The 26,212-nt window shown below is 45.3% G+C and overlaps 1 protein-coding gene and 1 pseudogene across 1 annotated transcript in view; one reads left to right on the top strand and one right to left on the bottom strand.

Moving 5' to 3' along the window:
• Utrn (utrophin) overlaps positions 1–26,212 on the bottom strand; it is a 593,945-nt gene that overhangs the window by 545,675 nt on the left and 22,058 nt on the right.
• On the top strand, positions 5,861–10,401 carry LOC116894773 (annotated as a pseudogene).

The following is a 26,212-nucleotide window of genomic DNA, read 5'->3' as shown; positions in this document are numbered from 1 at the left end:
TGGTAATGTGTGTCAATATAATTGGCTTCTTTTATTTTTGTGCACTTAAACTCATTTATCTGGCTTCAGCCAACTGCTAAAATGGCCCAAAGGGAAGGAAATGCACTGGGGGGGAAAGACAAAGAAACGCCTACACCCCAACCACCATCGAGAAAAATACGCAGTGGATGCACCGAGACATAGCTGTGTGTTGCTTCCAGTGGGCTGACCATGTTTTCATTCACTCTGAAGAGCAAAAAGATTTTCCTAAGAATGAAAATGGCTTCACCACTGAGCCCTGAAGACCATGGGTTTGGAGGAGGTTTCCAAGCATACACAGAGTCTGCTCCTCTCACGTCTCCAGGTCTTCACCACCTCAGCTTTCCAAATGGAGATTGGCCCTTCCATATCAGCTGTACTGACTCCACGGACACCGATACAAGTTGGCCAGGAATAGCAGAGGCATCAGCAGCACCTGACCAGAGGCTCCTTTAATCAGCTGATGGTCAATGCCTAGAGAGCACCAATAAGAGTTTCAATGAGAATGCAGAGGCCAGACCCGGATGGAGTTTGAGAACCACGGGCACCATCCAAGTTGTGGGCTCACACAGGAAAGGTTCCCAGAACACCCCAAAATCAAATTCTGCCATGTCTCCTTGGCCACCAATGGACCCTGGATGCATAATTCTAAATGAGTGTTCAGTGCCATGTAACACAGAGTTAACACAGGTTCTAGCCAGTTACGCTCAGCACCTCCCGTTCCATTCGATAATTTTCTCCATCGTTCAGGCTAAAGGGAAAATGACAGGAGGGAAATGAGCCCTACGTGCTTCTCCCTCTTTTCCGTCACCCTTGTCTCTGATACTTAAACTCCAAGGCTAGTCAGCCCGCTACAGGTGTCTCAGACCCTCCTAATAGTCACAAGTCCACCTCAAGCCTCACATTGCAGGCAGAACCTAGATTCCTTTGAAAAACGCAAATGCCCCAGTACGCTCATCTGAGGGTGTGTGAGATGATGAAGTCTGTTTTCTGTACAAACCCACCAGGCTGCTGTCTACAGCAGGTGAGACGGGGGGAATTAAAGCAAGGGTTTTTGAGGTCCAGGTGACCAGAGACCCAGAAAGAATGGAGAGTCTGGGACCCTAACTACCTCAGTAGAACAATTTAATCTTAGAAAATCACACGTTCCTCCTGAACAGACATTCTTCCGTGACAAAGAGAAGGGCCTAGCACATCCTTCTGAGAGTATTTTATCTCTAAAATGCTACAGAGCTCGGCTACGGTACGACATAGCCAAGAAGAGACTAGCGGTTCCTTCAATCATCTAATATCTCTACATGTTATGGGGGTCTGTGCCAACACATTCACCACAGTTATATCTGACCTAGGAGAGGAGTTGTCTCAGAACTCCCAGGCCCTACAGTTGTGTGGCATTACTAGGAAACAGAATACCACAAATGAATTATCTAACGGAAAACATTCTACCATCGCTAGCGATACAAAAAGCAATATGTGAGGACCACATGAGAGGAGAAACTTGCCTCAAAATCCCACATGCACAGTGTGACCCAGAACAGGATTTCTAAAGCCGTGGAGTCTATCTCGGGGCTCACAGAAGGAATATAAAATGTTAGGGCAATCATAGTAATATATTGCTATTAGTAAAAGACACTACAGGAAAATCATTGAGGAGGCGGTATTGTTCACAGAGCTGTGCATGTGGCTGCCAAGAAGGTGGGATTATGTTGTATTTCCTATACTCCCAATACTATCTATCTCTCAATAAATTATTTCTAAAGTAAACCTCTCGCTATATATTTCCCAATTCTAAATATAAATATTTATAGATATAAATATAAACACATATAGTGTGTTTTTAGATTGTGTGTATGTGTGTGTGTGTGTGAGAGAGAGAGAGAGAGGAGAGAGAGAGAGAGAGAGAGAGAGAGAGAGAGAGAGAGAGAGATGCACAGTGTATACCCATGAAAGTGTTAAGGGTGCAAGTGCCCACATACACGTGCACAGAGGCCAGAGCAGGATATCAGTGTTACTCTACGACTCTCTTCTCCTTGTTCTCTTGGGATAGGGCTTCTAAATGCTTGGCTGAGCTAGCTTGCCAGTGAACTCTCAGGATCTGTCAAAAGCAGCCATGCTTGGCTTTTGACATGAGTACCAAGGATTTGAACTCCGGTCCTCACGTTTGCAAGGCAAGTACTTGTTCTCCCTGGGCCATCTCTCGGAAACCATAGTTGGATTTTAGTCCTACTGGACTAAAGCTAGCAGCAAATCTGCCCCAGGCTGGCTGTCGGGTTGACCTCTTTCCCACTGGCCATCTCTTCTGCCATCAGAGTGTGCATCTCTAAATGTTATCATTAAAGGTTGGATCTGGAAAGTCCAACAAGAACAAACTGCGAGAGTCCCAGTCCCATGGATGGTTCTGTTGAATGAAAGTGCCCCACCTAGGATCCAGTATTTGAATACTTAGTCCCCGAATGATGGTGATGTTTGAGGTCACCGAGGGTGGGCTTTGAGATCCAAAGTGGCACTCACGCTGCTGGAAAGATAGCTCAGTGGTTAAGAGTGGTTAAAACTGCTCTTCCTTCTCAGTTCCCAGCACCCACGTGTAGTTCACAGCCTTCATCACTCCGTTTCTAGAGGATGGAAGTCCTCTTCGGGACTCCCTGGCCCTGAATAGGTGTGCGGGACATACAGACAAGCACACCACACACACACACACACACACACACACACACACACACACACACACACACACACAAAATAAGGTGGAAAACAATTCAGGAAGAACATCCAAAGTCAACCTGAGGCTTTCACAGGCACGTGCACATGTACACATGTACACACATGCTCACTCGCACACATGCAGATATAAATAAAACAAAAGAGTAATAAATAAATAAATGACTCGAAGTTTTGCTTTCTTCAGTTTACTCTTCAGAAGGACCTAAACTCGTCTCATGTCCGCAAGTCTGGACTTGAGCTGTATTTGATGACAGTGGCCAAGAAAGGAAGGATTCTCATGACCTCGGAGGCCAAAGGGTGAACCTTTCCTCTTTTCGTTTTTGTCAGTCTGTCTGTCTGTCTGTCTGTTTGTTTGTTGTTTATCTACAGTTGTGTTGTCGTTCTGTTGGTTGCTTTGTTTGGCATAGGGCTTCACTCCATAGCCGAGGTTAGCATCATTCTTACTGGTAATCCTCCTGCCTCAGCATCCTAAGTGGACTGGATTACACCACTATGAATAATATCAGCTTTAACTGTTGTTTCCTTCGTGATTACAGTCAACTGGAAATTTGACCGAGATATTTACAAAATGATTCCACTGAGAGAGAAATTCTAGTTACAACGGTCTTTGCTCCGTTTTCTAATGTAAGGCTTTACTTTAGTCACTGTTCCTCAATACGGCCAACTCTCGGCTGGGATTAGAGCCTCAGCACAGAGTCACTTTATGTATATAAAACCCTAAATTGCACTAAAAGTTTACCAAAACGTTAGTACAACTGATCCCTAGAAACGTAAGCCAAGAAACTCAAAGTTCGTCTGCACTTACACAATCATCTGACCCCTGTAACCATATTGAGAATAATAAGAGAAAAACAACCAAAGCCAGTTCTATAACCCCAGCGCTCGGCTGTCTGTGATGCCCCTAAGCCGGAGAACAGTTTGTTTATGATTCTTACAAGCAGTAGTTATTTCCTGTCTTAGACATGAATGTTTCTGAGAGCCACGCTTTAAAGGGAAAAAAAAATGATTTCTTCAAGGCTGACTTCTGGACCAGGAAGAACTTCAAAGCTGGATACTAGCATCACCCCCCACCCAATCCCTGTGGCTATCAGAGGGTGGACACTTCTCAAGGTGCTTTCTCTGGCCTTAACAAAATAGCAACGATAATTTAAGAGAAGGAAGATTTATCTGGGCCCTTTGTCTTAGAGGTTTCTGCTCTTAGTCTACTGGTTGCCGTACTCTGCGGCCTCTGGGTGGTGAGGTGGGGTACCAAGGCTGCTCAGTTCCCGGTGGCCAGAAAGCAAAAATCAGGGAGGAAGGAATCCCAGCATCACCTTCAAAGACAGCCTCCCAGTCTCCCTGACCTAACAACTTCCTTCCTCTAGGGCTCACCCCTAACATCTCCACCACTTTCTAACCGTGCCACGGGCTGACGATGTGCCTTTTGGCATGCAGCCCTTTGAGGGCCTTGCGGAGCTGAACCATAACTATGGTAAGAATTAAACAAACACTGAAGCATGTGGAAGCGTGTTTAACATGATGAGCCAAGGGCAATGAAAATAATCAGCTGCTTCCGGGCAGCTGAGGCCTGCCAGCCTTTGCCAGAGCCTAATAGGCTATTAGACTCAGCCACCATCTTCCCCAGACCCGTCCCCATTAGGGTCAAAGGCACAAGTCCAGTAGGTAAGGCATCAAGGAAACGGAAGGTGTTGGAAAAGTACGCAATAGACCCAGGAATGCCAGGTCAAGTAAATGGTCCCAGCACTTAGAGATGCTAACAGCAACCTTGCTAGCTGCTTACACCATGGTTGAGACTGGCAGGACTGGAGCTTACTGGCAGGCACTAATTTCCTTGATTAGCATTTCCCTCCATGACCCTACTTAGCAGCAACTGGCCAGAGTAAGCCCTCTCTTCCTCACCCTCCTGTCCCCTCACCTGCTAGAGCATGAAACCTCTTAAGAATGCTACCACGTAGATGTCTGATGCTCAGGCACCTGCTAACCTACTTAGTAGTCCATTTCATAAGGGCCAACAAAATAACTGATTATAATTAATAAGACAATTAAATTAATAACCAGTTGCTGTCTCCATGGTTATTGCAATTTAGAACACTCTGACCTGAAACTTAAGTCCAATTCTTAAAGATGCCCCACTGTTGCCCATCAACAGCCTACAGAAGGTAAAAATGCTGTAAAGGACACACAGAAGCGGTAACGCGCTGTTCAGGTGGCGAAGCACTAACCACGCAGGCCTGACAGCCTAGGCGTGATCACCAAATCGTGCGTGAAAAAGCCAGATGCCGGGCACACATCTATAATGTCAGCACTCCAACAACTGAGATAGGACCATAAGGCAGAGTCGCCTGGAAGTTCATAGGCTTAGATGCCATCCATCTTGGTTTCTGAGACACGACCTGCTTTGGACCTTGGGGGCCTGACTATCAGCCTAAGGATCGCTAAATGACCAAAAGGCTTCAAGGATCCACCTGTCTCCCTCAGAGTTAGGATTACAAGTGTTCACACCAAACAGGCTTTTCCTGTGGGTGTTTGGGATCAAACTCAGAATCTTAAATTTTTACTTTTAATAAACTGGAACGAAAAACTTGGGATGGGTATACACAATGTATCCAACAAAAATCATGATGTATAAAATTGCATAAGGCAATGTGCCAAGCTTCCTTATTTACAGTGGAGATCGTGGAAACCAGAAACAAGAGGATGCTCATGAACCACAGCATCTCAAGGAAGTCTAAATCCCAGGACTAGGATTGGAAGCATAATTTAAACCTCTAGGTCTTGAAGTCTGACGAAATGCAACATTCACATGCAGAAACCCTAGCAAGGCTAACAACAGCATGTGGGGAGAAAGACAGACCTACAGCTCAACAGCCGGATAGACAAGCACACCTTGCACCATACCCTGAGAAGAAATTCACTCAAGTTGCAAAGACAAGATAGAGCAGTGAGGAAGTTTTACTTCTGTTCAAAAGATTTCCCCCCCCCCCCAGGACTTTGTCTCATGCTCACTATATGGTACAAAGGAATTAAAATAAGCACCACTTCTTGTGAAGAAATGGGAAGGAAAGGAAGGACAGCTATTAGAAGGCAACTCCTGGGAGAGCTACAGTGTGCTTCATCAATGATGGCGGCAGCCTCCCGTGAGGTCAGAACAGTGGCCAGATATTGTGGGATGATGTCACAGGTGAGGCAGGTACAAGACACAATGAGGCCTATCATTGGACGAGAAGGAAGGATGGGCGGGAGAAAAGTTTGAAGGAAGAGGAGGAGAGAGAGTAGCCGGGGACAACATGGAAGCTGAGGTTAAGATCCCACGCTGTACCTTTACAGGTTGTTGTGAATGTTCTTAAGGGATGGATGTGTACAGGGCTTTGTATGTTTAGGTGGGCAATGATATCTTATCAATTGGATCAGAGGTTATTATGTTGTGTGTTCTTTCATGTAGAGATTTAAGTGTAAGAAAGTGTGCAGCGGCTAGAGACACTGGACCGCCGCGGAGTTGGGATTTGTGTTTCTGGCATGGAAACCTGCCTTGAGAGCTAGTTACATAGAGAGATTGCTGCCAGGCTCAGAGAGAGGCCTTCGGCAGTGCGATATAGGATGGAGCAGAGCGGGTGAGAGGCTTTGCTGACTGAGACTTAAGATATCTAGCAGATATCTTGGGGCACCGAGGTGCTGGACCTAGGGAGATAAAAGACAGAATTTTATTTTTTATATTTTTACAACAAGATATTACAAGGTTCTGTGTGTGTGTGTGTGTGTGTGAGAGAGAGAGAGAGAGAGAGAGACAGAGAGAGACAGAGAGACAGAGAGAGAGAGACAGAGAGAGACAGAGAGAGACAGAGAGAGACAGAGACTAAAAGCAGAGTACCCAAGTCAAAAGTAAAACTTGGAGAAGAGATAACAGAGTTTTTCTTATTCTCCTCCTCCTCCTCATTCACCCCCCCCTTATTTTTATTCTTATTCTGATGCAGAAAACACACAGACTTGAGGTCCATCTGGAAGCCATATCCAGGAAAAGAATGAATATAAAGCAAATCCGTTTGCTGGCCACGGTGTTGTTCACCTTTAATCTCAGGATTCGGGAGTAGAGGTGGACCTCTGAATTTGAGGACAGAATGGTCCATATAGCAAGCTCCAGTCCATCCAAGTCTACCTAATGAAATCTTGTCTCCAAACGCCAAAAAGACTCATGGATTGAAAGAGCAGGTTCACACCTGAGGAAACAGACCTTTGAGAAAAGTTCAGGTATCCAAGGGTTCTCTGAAGGCCCAGTCTGAGAACGGCTTAAAACGAGGAATACAAGAAAGAGAAGGCTTGGCTCCTGTCGCTGGGACAATAATTAACCAAGACACCAAGAGTGAATTAAGACAGACTGCCAGAAAACATCCTCTTATGCCTTCCTGGATGTGTCAGCAACCACCACAAGTACTTGGAAGGTACAGGCCAGAGAATCAGCCTCAGGCCCTCAGCTACATGCCAAGTTCAAGGCCAAGCTGTGCTACTTAAAATCCAGTCTCAAAACAAAACAGAAAAGAAAAGAAGACAACCGACCGAACAACATGGCATTTGCCTGCAACTTGCTGATTCTCAGCTGCAAATAAAGTTCTATCAACATCCACATCATTAGAATTGAAGAAGTGGTTTCCCACACTACTCTGCCCCATCTCTGAGGTAAAAAAAAATCTTTTGTGTCAGGAGCTTAAAGCAAAACTGGTCCACTCTGACACACACAGTTTGCAAAATTGATGGGCAATGTCAATCTTGTAACTAATCATTTTCTTTACTTTTCTGCCCAAAAGGACAGATGGAGACAAATTTGCATCCAAAGGTTAACAAGGCAACAAACAGAACATCATCTATCAAACAGGCAAGAGTTTAGTAGCACATGCTATGGCGGCCTTTACTCCCAGCCCTCTAGAGGCAGGGAGAGCCAACTAAGTACAAAGTCAAGATATCTGGTCTACACTGTGAGTCCCAGACCACAACTACATCAGGAAATTCAGTGTGTGTGTGTGTGTGTGTGTGTGTGTGTGTGTGTGTGTGTGTGTGTGTGTTACTCAACTCCTACCTAATTCTCTACCTTCCTCGACTTTTTTTTAGGAAATATTTTCTCCATTTAAAATAAATCTTCCCCACAGGCTAGGCATTTAGCAAGGAAGCGGTCAGTTCCCATGCCCCTAGCTCTTACGCTGTAAATAACTGGGTGAAGTTTTAAAAGTTAATCCATCTCCAGACACTTCCCATAAGAAACACCGACATTGGCTAAGGCTCCTAGACCCCTACATTACGGGAAGTAAACGATTAACAGACTGTGTTTAATTTTCAGTGAAAGTAATGTAAATGAAAATAGCACTAACAGGGAAAGCCACAGACCAGTGCACTTAGCCTTCTAATTGTCTAGACTTTCCTTTAACATAGGTGCATGTCCCAACTCAGAGTCACTGCGATTCAACCGTATGAGGTCAGTAAGAGCCACCAAGTACCATGTGTCTCTAAAAAGGAATCAATAATTTTCTTCCTCCTCTTCCTCCTCTTCTTTCTCTTCCTCCCTCTTGTTCATTTTTTTTTCTTTCAATTAATGCTGGGAGATAGAATCCAACGCTCTGCTGGACAAAGCTACACTGAGTTACAATCGCAGTCCCACGGTGGAATGCTCTTCCCGCTGTGTGTATGCCCGTGTGTGTGTGTGAGTGTGTCTGTGTATGACTTGCACACAGGTATGTGCCTACACTTGCCCATGCTGTACTCATGCAGAGCCCGAAGAAAGACATCAGAAGTCTTCTCTATCCCTCTCTACTTTGCCTTTTGAAGTAGGGCAAACCACGGAACCTGGGGCTTGCCATTTTAGCTCCCAAGCTCCACCTGTCGGATCCACCTGTTGCCAATCCCCAATGCTAGGGTTATAAGCACACAAGTCGTCTTAGTTTAGTTTCTGCTGCAGGGATAAACATCATGGCCAGAAGCCGTTTGGGGGAGGAAAGGGTTTACTCCACCTTACAGGAGAAGGCAAAGTAGGAACTTGAGCAGAAACCATAGAGGAACACCTTTATAGGTGTGCTTCCTCTGGCTTGATCAACTGGCTTTATTGTACAGCCTAAATCTACCTACCAAGGGACAGCAATGCACACAGTGGGCTGCCCGCCACCCACATCTATTAGCTACCCAGAAGACGCTTTTTCACAATGGGTTTGCCGTCAGAACTCAGGTGTTATGAAAACCACCCCTAATTCAAAGCCAAAATGGGAAAGGAAAAGACATCAACATCATCATAATTAGACTTGTAGATTCCAGCAAGCCCACGACTGGCCACCTGCTCTACAAATGTGGTGACATTGACAAACGAACCATCGAAAGGTTTGAAAAGGAGGCTGCCGAGATGGGGAAGGGCGCCTTCAAGTATGCCTGGGTCTTGGACACACGGAAAGCTGAGTGTGAGCGTGGTATCACTGCTAACACCTCCCTGTGGAAATCAGAGACCAGCAAACACAATGTGACAATCATAGATGCCCCAGGACACAGAGCCTGCATCAAAACCATGATTACAGGCACATCTCAGGCTGACTGTGCTGTCCTGATGGTTGCCGCTGGTGTTGGTGAAGTTGAAGCGTGTATCTCTTAGAACGGGCAGATCTGTGAGCGTGCTCTTCTGGCTTAACACCCTGGGTGTGAAACAGCTAATTGTTGGTGTCAACAAAATGGATTCTGCCGAGCCACCACACAGTCAGAAGAGATACGAGGAAATCGTTAAGGAAGTCAGCACCTACATTAAGAAAATTGGCTACAACCCTGACACAGTAGCATGTGTGCCAACTTCTGGTTGGAATGATGACAACATACTGGAGCCAAGGACTAATGTGCCTGGTTCAAGGGATGGAAAGTCACCTGCAAAGACGGCAGTGTCAGTGGCACCACACTGCTGGAAGCTTTGGACTGCACTCTGCCGCCAACTCGTCCAACTGACAAGCCTCTGCGACTGCCCCTCCAGGATGTCTATAAAATTGGGGACATTGGCACTGTCCCCGTGGGCCAAGTGGAAACTGGTGTTCTCATGACATGGTGGTTACTTTTACTCTAGTCTGAGGTCTAACTGAAGTCAAGTCTGTGGAAATGCACCACAAAGCTTTGAATGAAGCCCTTCCTGGGGACAATGTGGGCTTCAACGTAAAGAACTTGTCTGTCAAAGATGTTAGACATGGCAATGTTGCTGCTGACAGCAAAAATGACCCACCAATGGAAGGAGCTGGCTTCACTGCTCAGGTGATTATCCTGAACCATCCAGGCCAATTTAGTGCTGGCTATGCTCCTGTTCCGGATTGTCACATGGCCCACATAGCATGCAAGTTTGCCGAGCTTAAAGAAAAGATCGATCATCCTTCTGGTAAGAAGCTGGAAGATGGCCCCAAATTCTTGAAGTCTGGTGATGCTGCCATTGTTGACATGGTCCCTGGCATGCCCATGTGTGTTGAGAGCTTCTCTGACTATCCTCTTCTTGGTCGTTTCGCTATTTGTGACATGAGGCAGACAGTTGCTGTGGGTGTCATCAAAGCTGTGGACAAGAAGGCTGCAGGAGCTGGCAAAGTCACCAAGTCTGGCCAGAAAGCTCAGAAGGCTAAATGAATATTATCCCTAACACCTGCCACCCCAGTCTTAATCAGTAGTGGAAGAATGGTCTCAGAACTGTTTGTCTCGGTTGGCCATTTAAGTTTAATAATAAAAGACTGGTTAACGATAGCAATGCATCGTAAAACATTCAGAAGGAAAGGATGTTTTGTGGACCTTTGCGTGTGTGTGTGTGTGTGTGTGTGTGTGTGTGTGTGTGTGTGGCAGTTTTAAGTTATTATTTTTCAAAATCAGCACTTTTTAATGGAAACAATTTGACCAAAAATCCGTCACAGAATTTTGAGACCCATTAAAACAAATTTAATGAATGAGAAAAAAAAAATCAATCAAGAAGATGTCCTGCCCCCAAGAACTAGAAAGATGGCTTAGTGGTTAAGAGCACTTGTTGCGCGTACAGAAGACCCAAGTTTGGTTCCCAGCACCCCCATGGCAGATCATGACCATCAGTAACTTCAGTTACAAGGGATCCAGAGACCTCTTCTGGACACACTGCGTGCATGTGGAGTGCTTACATACGTGCAAAGAAAACACTCATCATACACATAAAATAAAAATAAATCAATCTTTAAAAAAGTTTCTAAAAGAAAGAAAAAAGGGAGGGAGGGAGGGAGTTCAAGAGAAAGAGGTAGATAGATAGATGATAGATAGATAGATAGATAGATAGATAGATAGATAGATAGATAGATAGATAGATAGATATAGGTGGGTGGATGGATAGAGATGAATAAATTAAATAGATGATAGATGAACAATTACATAGATAGATAGATAGATGGATAGATAGATAGATAGATAGATAGACAGACAGACAGACAGACTTACACGACTCACACAGACATACACACAGACCAAGTCAATGGATGCTATATTCAATCGATACTCTTTCTTCCCAGGTATGTCAAGTTAACAACCACGATTAACCATCACATAGATCTTGTTCACCTTTTATGTGGGTACTGGGGTACTGGGGATCCAAACCCAGGTACTCTGGCTTTTATGGGGAGCACGTACGCAGTGAGCCATCTCCCCAGTCCTCTCCCTTCTCTCTCCCCCACCTTTCCCTCACCCTTGAGAGAAAAAAAAAGTGAAGAAAGAACTACCTGGGGAGAAGTATCCTGAAACACTTCAGCTGCTTCTTCCATTTCAGAGGATGAAGTGCACAGGAAAGGATCTGATTAGCCCAGCAAGGGGGCCAGTGTGAAAGGACCATGAGCTCACAGGGCCTCTGTGTCCTCACCAAGAGAACAGCTGTTCCTAAGACTGGGGGCGATCCCGTGGGCGATCCTGAGGGCTCCGGCATCCACAAGTGTTTTCTTTCCAGGCAGGTTCCTGCTGGTGCCTCACTGTCTGAATTCATGCATGGCAGCCTGGGCCCTGCTGGATTGCTTTCTCCAGGGGCAGGTAAGGCTGAACACAGCTGGTACAATGGCATGAACAAGGACATGAGAATGCCCATGGTACCGTCTCTCCTACAAGGCTACCTTGTCCAAATGTCTACTGAAAGGCAATGGCCTGACCTAATAGTCTCTAAAAACAAAGCATTGCCAAGCGGGTGAGCAGACCAAGGGCTGTTGCCTTGTAAGAACAGAGAAATGTGAGGTTAGAGTTCGCTAGCCCCAGATGGTGTCGCAATGTAGTCAAATCAAGCCAAGTCCTCTCTTTTACCCACACCCAGGCCCCAAAACCTGAGTCCCCACGCCCACCCCCGCTTGGCCGCATTCTCACCATAGCTGCCCACACTGCTGTGGAGTCTGCTGCAGTGCCTTGACCTATTGACCTGCCAGGCCTCAAGGAGTGACCACAAGGAGCAGCCATAGCGGGGAAAAAAAAGAGGAAGATGGACAGACAGGCCAAGGACCTGCTTCTCATCCTGTTTTTAAGATCACAGCAGATATTGACAATCAAAGGCCCCTTTTAGCTGCACTTCGGTCTTTGTCTTCCCACAAAGCAGGCTTACTTTCCAAAGTTTCCAACAAGCAAATTAGCTACTTTGGATCACAAAGCAAACTGTGGGGAGGTTGGCTCAATGTTAGGGACTTGCCTAGTATGTGCAAGTCTCTGGGTTTGAGCCCCACCAGTACCTCCAAAAGACTAAGAAATATCAATATAAACATAATTGATTTCACAAAGCAAGGTAACTGGACATCGTTTTACCAAGGGAGGCTGGGTAAGCCACTAAACCTCAGACCCTTTATCTAGTTTGGGGTTTTGTTTTGTTTTCTTTTCTTTTTACTTACTTATTTAAGTACACTGTAGCTGTCTTCAGACACACCAGAAGACATCAGATTCCATTACAGATGGTTGTGAGCCACCATGCGGTTGCTGGGAATTGAACCCAGGACCTCTGTAAGAACAGTTAGTGCTCTTAACCGCTGAGCCATCTCTCCAGCCCAGTTTTATTTTGTTTTAAGGAAAAGGAATAAAGTCTTAACATAAGCATGCTGTTACCCAGCTACACCCATAATCTCAGTTTTGGAAAGGGATTAAGAGTCTATACCATGGCCCCAAATTAAAAGAGGTGTCCACTCCCCTGATCAAGAACAGTTCTACAGGCTAGATTTTCATTACCAACATCGAAGGTTTGTCATGAGTACATTATGGCCGTCCGTGAGCAAAGCGGCAGCTCAACCCTGAAGTAGTTTAGAAAAGGTGTCCAGGTCTCTTCCAGCCAGTGACCGGAGGGGGTGGATGGGAGGAGCCACCAGGCTGCTCAGAGAAGGAATAGGGAAGTCAGACATGCTGCAGTATTTTACTGGCTCTCCCAGGACTGGAGCCACCAGGAACATTCTTAGGCCTTGAGTAGCAGCTTTTCATTTCTAGATTTTTCAGACTGAGTCTGGTGTTCACTCCCAACACTGGCTGGCTCCCTCTGGTCTGGGCAGGCTGCCACGGAATCACAAGGGCCACTCCAAGATTTTGGTGTTTTTGTCTTAAGCTGTGGAGAACCCTAAGCTAAACGAGTGAATATTCACTAAACCTCCTTCCCTGTCCTTCCCCTCCCTGTACCTCCATTAAAATGACACTCAAGATTTAATTTCGAAGTTAGGCTACTCTGGATGGATAAATAAATAATGTGCATACTATAAATAAGTATGAATATTAATGTAATGAAAATATTAGGAAAGTGGCTCGCCTGGAGGACTGACTGGATAGTTTTTCTTTATAAAACAAGAAAGAACCCTTGCCCTAAACTGTACATGTTAGAGGTCTTCCTTCTGACCCCTTCTAGACCCATGGGGATCTCAGAATCTTGCAAACACACATACCCAGGCCCAAGCACACAAACCCATGCAATCTCCTTCTATCGTAGACACTCGAGTTCTGCAATCTGCTTAAATGAGCCCTGAACTCACTCACTGGCCAGGACTGGACCACACCAAAGTGGCTCTCTTGCCACAAAGCACATTCCTCAACCTCCCCACAGATAAACGAAGCCCTGTGAGTAGCAACAATTGCAGCATCTACCTATTCCCGCTGTCCTTCACAAAGGGAAACGACGTCTTTCTTTTGAAATATCCCTTCTCGCCTTTGCGTGGACTGTGCAACTTGGACAGAGCTGAAGGACTAGAAGACAGGAAAGAGCCCTGGGGTTGAAGAGGCAGTTCAGTGGTTAGAGCACATACAGTTCTTCAGGAAGACAAGGGTTCAGTTCCCAGCACCCATATTGGTGGGCTCACAATCAACTCTAACTCCAGGACCAAAAGATCCACCCCCCTTTTCCGGGCACACATGTGGTTCACATAAACTCATATAGGCACACACACATACACACAAACAAATAAGTCAGTTATTTTTTTTTTAAAGAAAGGAAGAGGGAACCCTGAGTCCTGAGAGACCCTTAGCCTCGTCTGCTCCCTTCACCCACCAAAGCTGACCAATAAGATGAGAAAAATTAATGGCGATCCTATTTGAGCCACTGCATTTTGAGGTTTCTTCGTCACACAGTTTAAAAATCTCTCTACCTAGTGCATTTGCCTATGATCTAAATCAACTGCCTTTTAGTTAAATTTAGCAGGCCGTGTGGCAATATCAGACAACTATCAGGATCACAGCTGAAAGAACAAAGTACCACTCCCGTCCAGTGAGAAGGAGAGGAAAGGGGGAAAAAGAAAAACAAAGCCACAGAGGAGGGACATTGTAAGAAGCAGTCGTGATTTCAGAGATTCTTCCAGAAAATTGTATCAGGTAAATAACAGAAGGAAACAATAAAAGATATTTCATATGCAAATGAGCCAGAGCATCCAAAGTCCACGAAGTGAACTGAAAGTGCTTAGTCTTTCTTAGATGCTCTTTTGATTTAAAGGCATCAAAAACAAACAGAGAGAAGCCCAGAGCACCTGCCTACATCCCAGTACTCAGGGAGCAAGAGAGAGAGAGATGTTTCTTGGAGAGCGGCATGAACTATATGGCAAGCTCTGGCTCAAAGCAAATCTAGGTATATTGGATATATTTAAGAAATGAAAGCACGAGTTTAAAGGTGGAGCAGCTAAATGTCCTTGCTTTGCAAGCACAAGGACAGGACATAAGTTCAAACCACATAAAAGCCAGGCATAGAGGTCAGGCTGGCAAGATGTGTCAGAGGTTAAGGGACTTGCCCCCTGACGATGCAAGCCTAGGAACCTAAGTTCGCTCCTCAGAACCCTCATAACAAACTCCGAAAAGTAATTTGTTCTCTGACCTCACACGTATGCACAGCATCCTACTAAAGCATGTGCATACACACACACACACACAGAGATACACACACACACACACAGAGATACACACACACAATACACACACACAGACACACACACAGATACACACACAGATACACACACACACACACACACACACACACACACACACACACACACACACACACACACATACACACACAGACACACACACACACAGATACACACACACATACACAGATACACAGATACACACAAACAGATATACACACACAGACACACACACACACAGACACACACACAGATACACACACACACACACACAGAGACACATACACATACACACACATACACAGATACACACACACACACACATATACACACACACACATCCACATACATGCACCACACACATACACACACAGATACACACACACATACACAGATACACACACACATACACAGACACACACACAGATACACACACAGACACACACACACATACACACACACATACACACACAGAGATATACACACACACATACACAGATAGACACACAGATACACACACACATACACAGATAGACACACAGATACACACACACAGATACACGCACACACACACAAACACACACACTCCCATAAATGCACCACACACACAAAAGCTACACATTTAGCCGCACTTCACTCTGCTCCCTGCCCAAAAAGGAAGAACACTGCCCGCCACCTTGGTGTTCTCCTGGGTTCATGGGGTGGAGGGATCCTGGAAGTCACTGCAGGTCACATGGTGGCTAGAAGTAAAGGAGAAAAGGTAGAGCTAAATAGACTATTCCGGGAAAAAAAAAAAAAAAAAAACACAGGAAGAGAAGCTGCAGAAATTCACAAAAGGACAGGATATGCTTGGAAAGAGCAGAACGCGCGACCTAGCAAAGCTGCTTCCCGGCAGGGAAACGGCATCACAAGGGGTCAGCCAGGGGCTAGACAAGCAAGCCCTCAGCCCTCGGCAAGACTCAATCCAACTGGGGGTCTTGGTGACGGTGACCCCTCCAAGGACAAGTAATGGTGATAGGTCCCATTTTGTCACTCTGACAGCCCCAGTGTCACAGCTGGACTGAGATACCCTGGAGGCCTGAGAACACAGAGCGATTCCAGGTAAAGGAGTTTCAAGTTGTTATCCCACATCCCCAGGATGAGGAACCGTCCAGAGACACGGTTGCTGAGCGCAGGAGGGCCCAATTGTGCTGGGCTGTGGCGTGGGGCTGGCAGAAGGCTGGCCCAGGCAGGGAAGTAGCTAGGAAGAGAGAGAGCTCCCGCCCTGGATAGATAGGAGCAGACCTCATCAACTAAGACTAACTGACGTTTGATAGCGCTGAGCCTGAGGTTACAGGTGGGTCAGCCTCTGGAGACTACTGTCTACCACACACGGCAGGGGAGCCCAGGAACTTCAAAATTGCGGGAATGCTACTTGCATTGCAGCAATAGGAGCCATCCCTCCAGCAGGGAGTTCAGTAGTCACAGGAAGCCTTCAGAGTATGAAGTCACAGGTGTCTGAGGACAGGGACTTCTACCGTGTGTCACCACCAAACCTCAGTTCTTATCAGTGAACGTCTATTACTCAATCTAATCAGTGCCTGATACTGGAGAGCTGGGCTCAGAGTGTCCCTTTATTTGGGAATAGATGGCCCCGGCTGACAAAGTGTAGCAAAAGGAAATAGCTCCACAAGGGATGAGCTGAGCCCACAGGAGGGCCTGCTACCGAAACAATTGTTACATATAAGGAATAGTCCATTCCATTCATCTAGAATCCCGACCTACCACTGCCGTCTAAAAAAACCAAGGCTCAGCTCTCTCTGCCTTTGGATTTGACAGGTTTGACTTCCATTTCATGTTCGTCCAAAGTGTGTGTTTAATTTTGCTGTGTGTAATCACTAATAATATACAACAAAGGATTCCTTGAAAAGAAATTAAACGCACAGAAAAAAAAAAAAAAAGAACGAAGTTAGGTCCTCCACATGTAGAGACACGACCCATGGGCAGTTGCTTCTCTGCATACTTGCAAAAATTAGAAGACAGCCCTTGGCTAGAAGTCCAGCCACCCAGGGAGTACGATCTGGGATCCTGAGGGAGAGTAAAAGAACCCACCCAGAGTAAAGGCGTGACTTCGTAAAAAGATGGCTACGGAGCTGAAGGAAGCACCGGCCACAAGCAGACCCCTGGGCAGCCGAAAGCATGAGAAACAGTCACAGGCTGTTGGCAGTCACATGGCAACCCCACCCTGCCCACGATTTCCCTTCCGGTGTTCAAGCTCTCAAAAAGAAACTGCCCCGGCACTTAAACCTTTCCTGTGGATCTGAACTTTCTTTCTGACTCTTACAACGCCCCTTCCTTTTTACAAGGCTTTCAGAAGAATTTTTTGCATTATTACATAGCTTTAAGAATTTCATGTTTCTTTCTTCTTGTCCCGGCCGCCATCGGGGAGCAGCAACCATGGCTCTGCACTACCCCATGGCCGTGGGCCTCAACAAGGGCCACAAGGTGACGGAGAAGAGCGTCAACAAGATACACGGCCGGCCAGCGCAGCGTGCGCCTCACCGAGCACACCAAGTTCTTGCCGGACATGATCCAGGAGGTGTGCAGCTTTGCGCCCTACAAGCGGCGCGCCATGGAGTTGCTCAAAGTTTTCCAAGGACAAGCGCGCACTCAAGTTCATCAAGACGAGAGTGGGCACGCACATCCGCGCCAAGAGAAAGCAGGAGGAGCTGAGCAACGTGCTGGCAGCCATAGGAAGGCAGCGGCCAAGGATTGATGACCCTCCCCCAATAAAAGATCATTCCTGCAAAAAAAAAATAATAATAATTTCATGTTTTCAACTTTTATTCTTCTATCTACATTCATCTAATTCTAATTCTGTACTATTTTGAATGATCTTTTTTTTCTTTTCAGTAGTTTTTTGTTTGATTTGGGGTTTGTTATTGTTGTAGTAATCCTTGTTGTCGCTTTCTCTTCTTTTACTCTGTTTTGTTCCATTTCCTCCTTTTCTATCTTCCTCTGTGCCCCGCCTGCAGCAGTATTGGGTTTTTTATTTCTTACTCTTACATCCAACTGATTTTATATTTGATCCTTTTCATTACTGGGCAACTTTCTTCCTTCTTTTTCTACTTTTCGGTATTGTTTCAAATATCCTGCCCCTTTCTCCTCTCCCTCATCATATCCTCCACCGCTCTTCTTTAGCACTTCTGATGCTGGAAGACTCCACAGAGAACTCTTAGAACTAATACATAGTCAGCAAAGTAGCAGGACAGAGAAACATACTCAGTAGCTTCAGGCTATCCCAGTTACAACTTATACCCAGACACACACACATACATACATACATACATACATACATACATACATACATACATACACACACACATACACACATACATATATACATACACACACATACATATATACATACATACATACACACACACATATATATACATACATACATACATACACACACACATATACATACATACATAGCTAGCAGATGTTTGAAAAACAGTTTTTTAAAGTACCTAAGAACACTAGATCAATAACTCAGTCAATAAAATGCTTGCGTATACACTTAATACCCTTAGTTTTATCACTGAAAGGATGGAGATAAAGAGAGGGAGGAAGTGAGGAGGGAAGAAGAGGAGGAAGAGAGGAAAGTCAGGCATTAGGAGACACACACTCATAATATCAGGAGACTGATAACACCAGGCAGAAAGGCAGAGATCGCCAAGGCCCACTGAGCAGCTAGCCTGGCCACCGAGAGGCTTTGTCTCAAAAAACATAGGTGGACAGCACCTTACGAACAATACTTGGGGTTGCCTTCTAGCTCAACAAACTGACCACAACAGAAGACAAGGCAAGATGCTCATAAATTAGCAGAGTTAATACTGCAAAGGTATCTGTACTGGGTAAAACAATCTCCAGATGCAATCCCTATCAGAGTTTGAGTAGCATTCTCCACATAAATAGAAAAAGCAATCATAAACTCATATGGATGCACAAAGTACTCCAAATAGCCAAAAGAATCTGAAAGTACAGTGCTGGTTATATGACAGTACTTGGTCCCAAATTATACTGCAATGCCATGGAGTCACAGAAATAGACATATAGACCATCAGAAGAGAATGGAAGGCCCAGAAACAAGCCCAACACCATAGTCACCTCGTGCTTGGCAAAGCTGTCCAAAACATGTAGTGGTGAAAAGATAGCCTCCTAACTGGTCCTGGGAGAACTGGATGTCTCCACGAGGGAGTGTGAAACTAGACCCCTATCATTCTGAACAAGTGATGCATCTAGGAGAAAAACTGGCTGGCATCACTTCATTAAATAGGTGTTTGTTTGCCCTTTTAAGGCAGTGTCTCACTGGCTGGCCTAGAACTCACTACATAGGACAGGCTGGCCTCCAACTCACAGAGCTCCACCTGCCTCTGCCTTTCAAGTGCTGGTGTTAAAAGCATGCATCACATGGAGGATGGGGATGGGGGTGGCTCATGCCTTTGAACCCAATACTTAGGAGGCAGAGGTAGCAGATATCTAGGAGTTCAAAGCCAGTCTGTTCTACACAAGGAATTCCAGGACATTCAGGGCTACACAGGGAGATCCTCTTGATTGGGGGAGGGTGAGGAGTGGGGAGGGGGAAGGGAGGGGAAAGCATGCCTGGTCAATTGATGATACCAAATAAAAATTAAGTAAATCTTAGACTGAAGGGCAATGTTGGCTACCACTCACATCCTTCCAATAACACTGACTCAGTCCTCACTCCACACCTGGCTGTTGAAAAAAGCATCCCACGAACCTTCATCGGGGAAGCTCAGTCAAAGGCTGCCGTAAAGCAAATCAATCAGTATATAAAGGTACTATAAAGATCTGTCTGATATCTGCCTCAGGGACTACATACTTGTTAGAATGAATAAAAATGGCAACTTGTGTATTCTCTCAACATATATTTGGAGCAGATACTGGGAGCCAAGAGGTCCTTCAAACTAGGGATCCAACCTGACAGACTACCTTCTCTGCTGCCAGTCCTCAGCATTCTGACAGACAGACACAGTGGGCACATGTGACACGTGACTTCTGGAGTGGCAGGTAAGAATAGGAGGTAAAGTACCATGATAGAGGATGCTGTCCTAGGGAGATTTTGCTGTTTGAATTAGGTAGGTCAGGCAAGTCTCCAAAGATGGGAGTTAGTCACAGAGATGGAAAAGCAAACAGGAAAAAAAAATCCCTGATCTGAGAGATACCTGCTTACACAATGAGAAAAAAAAATGAATGGTGACTTACCGGGCTCTGTAGACCCCCTAAACGTTAGCTTTCATGAAAAATAGAACAGGGACTTACTTCATACTTGTGTACCACGGTCTACCGCTCTGAAAAGAATCACTTTACCATGGGCTTGACTTCAGCTTTACTGAGCCGTCTTGTCAATTTTCCATTGTTATAAGAGAGGACCTGAGGCTGGATAGTTTACCAAGCATAAAGGTTTACATAACTCACAGTTCAAGAGCTATCCAAAACAGTATGGCACTGGTGTCTACCAAGCATCTGGTAAGGACTTTCTTGTTTTATCCTAACTCAGTGTAGGACACGACATCATGAGACAGAGCAGGCAGGTCAGAGAGAACGATAACCAATTGAATGCAGTAATACAATGGATCCCTGGACAATCCATTAAGTTACACACGGATGAATCTACCTACGAAGACTGAACACTCGTGCTCGCCTTACCTCCAAAGACCCCTCTTCAAACTACTGACAGTTGCATTGACTTGTGGTTTAAGTTTCCCACACATAAAATTCAGAGGACAATTCAAATGACAGCAGACGCCAGAGACAGAATCGGCGGTTTGGAGATGAAGCTATTGAGAGACAAAATAAGACAGTGATTGAGAACTGACCCCTGGAAAAAGGACCCGTGGATTTTACAACATGGAGATTTCTAGTAACCTGATAGCCTGGCAGGGGCGATCCATGACCTGAGTGATTCCCGGACAGAATGGGATGGGATGGGAGGTACAACTGTTGGTACACAAAGCTCTTGAGAAAGCATTTCTTAGTGTGAAGGTGGGAGGAACGGTGGCAGCAGAACTCACAGGTAGGATCAGGCAAAGGTCCATCGAGAGAGGAAAAAACAAAACCAGGTTTGTCTCCTGGCGGGACCCATGAATGAGGAACTGGCAGGGATGAAGACAGGAGGAGAAATATATCAAGTAAAAGAGATGAAAATACCATGTACAGAGTGGGGCTAACCTTGGGTTTTGGCTAGTCCTAGTTAAGGACAGATGCCACATTAGAGAGGTATGGTGTGGGAGCAAACGGAGTCCCCTTCAGTTGGACTCTATTCTCTTAGGACAATGGTTGGCGACGTCACCAGCCGAGAGTTGGGATGAAAAGAGTGAACGTTTGAGGAGACGGTATGAAATAAACGTCCAGAAGAGTGCGAAAGGTACTCAGCCACGTAGCATCAAAGCCCTTACTGTGGTCACGAGGGGCACCTGGACATAGAACTGGGACTCGGGGCTATGATCCAGCCACCTTCCACTGCCTGGAAGACGAAGAATTCAGTGCAACCAGGGAAGCGGCTCGACACGCGTAATGGGACAGAAAAGACAAAGAGCCACGTGAAGGAGGAACATTGACAGCAGTAGGGTGTGTTGGCAATGCTGCTGGGGTCAGAGATGGCTGGAAATATCTGGCATGGGGAACAGAAATTTAAACTCCTAGAACTGATATGATGAAATCCTATGGGGCATGGTCAAGACCAGGACGTAACCCCCAGAGCAAAAAAACAAGACAACCAGGAAGAGAAGACACTGCTGGAAGGACCATCCCGGTTTATATTAAAATGAGTAAAGCAAGAGTAACTCTTAGAAGGCAGGGGATCACTGAGTGACCGAAGGAGTATTGTAGTTTGAATGTGAAATGATCCCAATTGGCTCATGGACTTGAACACTTGGTCCCCAGCTTGTGGGTTTGGGTAGGTTGTGGAACCTTCAGCAGGTAGAGCCTCATTCAGAGAAGTAGATCACTGGGGGTTGTAGCAAATAATATGTATTTGGGGTTTTCTACCCCACCTTAGATCATTTAGTTCCCAAATAAAAGACGCAAAACCTGTATATTTACAATAAGCCTTAATGAGTTATAGCTAAGCAGATATCAACCTTCAGTGCTAGTTTGTGTACTTCCCTGTCAGTTACCTCAAGTTATCACTTGCCATATTCCACCTGGGCAGCTCTTACTCCAACAGGCCAGCCTTCATGGCCAAGTGTCACAATTCACCTCTCTGTGGCATCTCCTTCCTTGTCTCTCTCCTCCCTCCCCCTGGTCTCTCCTCAGATCCCAAGCCCCATCTACCTCTCCTCTGCCCTGCTACAGGCCCTAGGCATCTTTACTCAAACAATAGTTTTAAATTAAGAAGCAAGGCTTGCACAACAAAAGCTGAAAACCTTGAATCAACTAAACCTTGTGATAGAGAGTTTGGCTTTACAATACACAGCAACAGATTGAACCTTGACAAGAGGTGGGCCCTGTTGTTAGCCAGGCCCTACTTCCTGGTCCTGCGCAAGTTCCTGAATAGGGAGGGATTCAATATGACCACCCAGCCTCCTACTCCTGCCCTCAAGCCTTCCCTACCATGATGGACTGTTAAGCCTCTGTGGTGGTCTGTATTTTCTTGGCCCAGAGAGTGGCACTATTAGAAGGTGTGGCCTTGTTGGAGTGGGTGTGTGACTATGGGTGTGGGCTTTAAGACCCTCATCCTAGCTGCCTGGAAGTCAATATTCTGATAGCAGCCTTCGGATGAAGATGTAGAAGTCTTAGCTCCTCCTGCACCATGCCTACCTGGACGATGCCATGTTCCTGCCTTGATGATAATGAACTGAACCTCTGAACCTGTAAGCCAGCCCCAATTAAACGTTGTCCTTCATAAGAGTTGCCTTGGTCACGGTGTCTGTTCACAGCAGTAAAAACCCTAAGACAGCCTCTTTAGAAAACAAAACAACAACTCTTTCTCCCTTTGTTGTTCTATCAGTGAATTCAATCAGAGTCACAAGAAAGTAACACTGAGACAGTAAGGAAGTGACAGGCTTTGGCTGGAAATGCAAAGTGTATAATGGAGATGCCAACTGGAAGATCTGATCTAGACGTGAAATGAGAAGCAAGGACATACTGCTCCACTTCCTCTGGGGCATGACCATGGTAAGAACGAAGCCATGTGGAAGACCATCATGGCAAATAAGTCAACATCTTTAATGCAGAAATTTCCTTATGCAGCTCGAGTTTCACTAATTAAAACGTAAATAACTAAAACCTGAACCAGGCTGTTAATTAGTAATTTATGTCTGATTATTTGCCACTTTTAGCAAAAGGGAACGATTCGTCAACAAATAAAAATTCATTATATGCAAAACTGGGTCAAACAATATCACAAATTCTGTCCTTCAAACCTTGTGTCTACTCACCTTGATCTGAGCGACCCAGTCACTGAACGGCTGTAGGACAACAAAGGCCGAAGTGAGACCCTGGACTTGGAGTGACAGCAACGGTGTGAGTCACTGAAATTACTGCTGAGTTCTCAGCCATCAGAATCCCCAGATATTAGTACTGTGAACACAGGACCCTAATTACACACCATGTCCTCCTCTGTAAAACTTTTTGATGGAGCCTGGATCTCCTGGAAGGACATAATCATAGCCCAGCGAGGAGGCCCAGTGAGTACAAACGCACAACAGCAAGCCTGACCACCTGAGTCTGATCCCCAGATCCACAAGTAGGACAGAACCAACTCCCAAAAGTCGCCCTCTGACCTCCACACTTGCGATTTGTTGCACATGTGTTTATACAGACATACATGCACGCACACGCACGCACGCACACATATATATGTATATATATCTGTATATATTAAATGATTATTGCAATCATTTATTGACAAGCTCTGCTCTCTTCAACCTACAAAGATACACGCATCTCTGTGTATGAGAGAGAACCAGAAAGAGAGAGCCAGAGGTCAATATCAAGTGTCTCCCTCTATCATTTTCAACCAAATATTTTTAGACAGGTCTTTCTTTCAATACTCCCACAGCTCACCAATTTGGGGTAGACTGCTGGCCTCTTCATTGAAACTGCCCCACCCCCAGCACTGGGGTCAAAGATACATGTGCTACTGTTCCTCCTGTCCCCACTTTTAGGTGGTTACTAGGGACCTAAACTCAGGCCCTCATATTAACTAAGTCACTCCCCAGCCTGAGACTAACTACATTTTACCTGTAAAACAGCATCCTATGACCTAGGTCAACGACCTACCTAAATATTAACCTTCTCAAAACATTCACTGTCCTATATTCCAGTGCCTTCCATTTTTCAAATTACCTCTCTAATGCTGGTTCCATGTTCAACCTAAAACCTCAGAAAATGCAAAAGAAATAAAATATGCAAAACAGCTATAGAAATTTTAATAGTATCCTTTAATAATGAACATATGTGTGTATCAGTTTATATACATCAAGTTTAATTGCTCTTAGAGACCAGAAGAGGACTTCAGAGCTCCTAGATAGGCCTGGAGTTACAACCAGTTATGAGCCACCCCTGTGGGTGCTGGGAACTGAACTTGGGTCCTCTGTAAAAGCAGGATATGTTCTTAACTGGCAAACCCCCACCTCTCTTTCTCTCTAGCTCCCTCAATACTATCATTATATGCTCTACAATCTACTAGAGAAAACAGTCAAGATTCCCATGGTGGTTTCAATAAGAATGGCTCCCATAGGCTCGTGTAATTGAATGCTTGGTCTCTAGTTAGTGGAACTGTTTGGGAAGGATTAGAGGTGTGGCCTTGTTGAAGGAGGTGTGTAACTGGGGGAGGGCTTTAAGGAGCCCAAGTTATTCCCAATCATTTGCCAAAATAAACAGAAAAAAGTAAATTCAGCTACTGCTGCAGGACCGTGCCTCCCTGCTACCACACTCCCCAACAAGACCGTCCCAGACTATAACCCTCTAGGACCATGAGCCCCAATGCTTTCTTCTGTAAATTGCCACTGTTTTCAGGGTCTAAGCACCTGACACATAGGAATCAGCAACACACTGCTCCCAGCCATTACAAGAGGTTTGAAAGGGGATCCTCTGCTTTGCTTCAAAGTTAATGCACCACGACTTCTGTGTGTGGTGGCTCAGGCAGTGCACATTCGAGTTAGTCCACTGGATAGACAACTAGGGAGGATGGAACTTTCCATCCGACAGCTTCTCTCCGATCACCAGTCCCAAATGCTCCCCAGCAGAACACAACCAGAAGCAGGCGCCTGTTGGCTGAATAATTACGACTTCAGCACATCCCAGCTTTATTGACTCAACTCCAATGACCTTTCCACTGCTTAATTATTCCCTAAATGAAAGGTATTTTTCAACATCTGCTCTCGATTTATTTTTAATTTGCATTTACCCCACCATCTCTGCGGAAGCTGAATTCGGTGACACAGGATGACATCATCTTCGCAGCGCCAGGTTAAACACCCCTCGTCTTCAGTTAAAGATGAGCTGGAATAGTTTCTCGAGCTCTTCTGCCTACAGATTTTCTTTTAGTTGTCCAAGATGATTACTCCCACTTCAAAATAAGATTAGTGCTCTTTCCTTGCTATCTTTACAAAGAACTCTTGTTCAGCGTCGCATGAATACGCCATTTCCTCAAGTATATCCTGTCTTCTAGAACACGGATAGGAAAAATAGATACAAATATCACTGAAACTTTTTGTTTTAAAGTAATGTACAAGCCAGGCCTGGTGGACAAGATTATGAGCTTATCATTCAGGAGGCTGAGGTAGAAGAACCATAAGTTTGAAGCCAGTCAGAACACACGGCAATAGCCCATTTCGGGAAACAGATATTTAAAAATGAGAACTAAATGAGCTGGAGAGATGGCTCAGTGGTTAAGAGCACTGACTACACTTCCAGAGGTCCTGAGTTCAAATCCCAGCAACCACATGGTGGCTCACAACCATTTGTAATGAGATCTGATGCCCTCTTCTGGTGTGTCTGATGACAGCTACAAGTACTTATACATAAGAAGTAAATAAATCTTTTTTAAAGAATGAGAATTAGAGTTCAACCCACAGAGTCCACATAAAAATGGACAGGCATGGTAGCCATCT

The sequence above is a fragment of the Rattus rattus genome, chromosome 2 (genome assembly GCF_011064425.1).
Source record: "Rattus rattus isolate New Zealand chromosome 2, Rrattus_CSIRO_v1, whole genome shotgun sequence".
Classification (NCBI taxonomy): Eukaryota; Metazoa; Chordata; class Mammalia; order Rodentia; family Muridae; genus Rattus; species Rattus rattus.
This window is presented reverse-complemented; position numbering and strand designations above follow the sequence as displayed.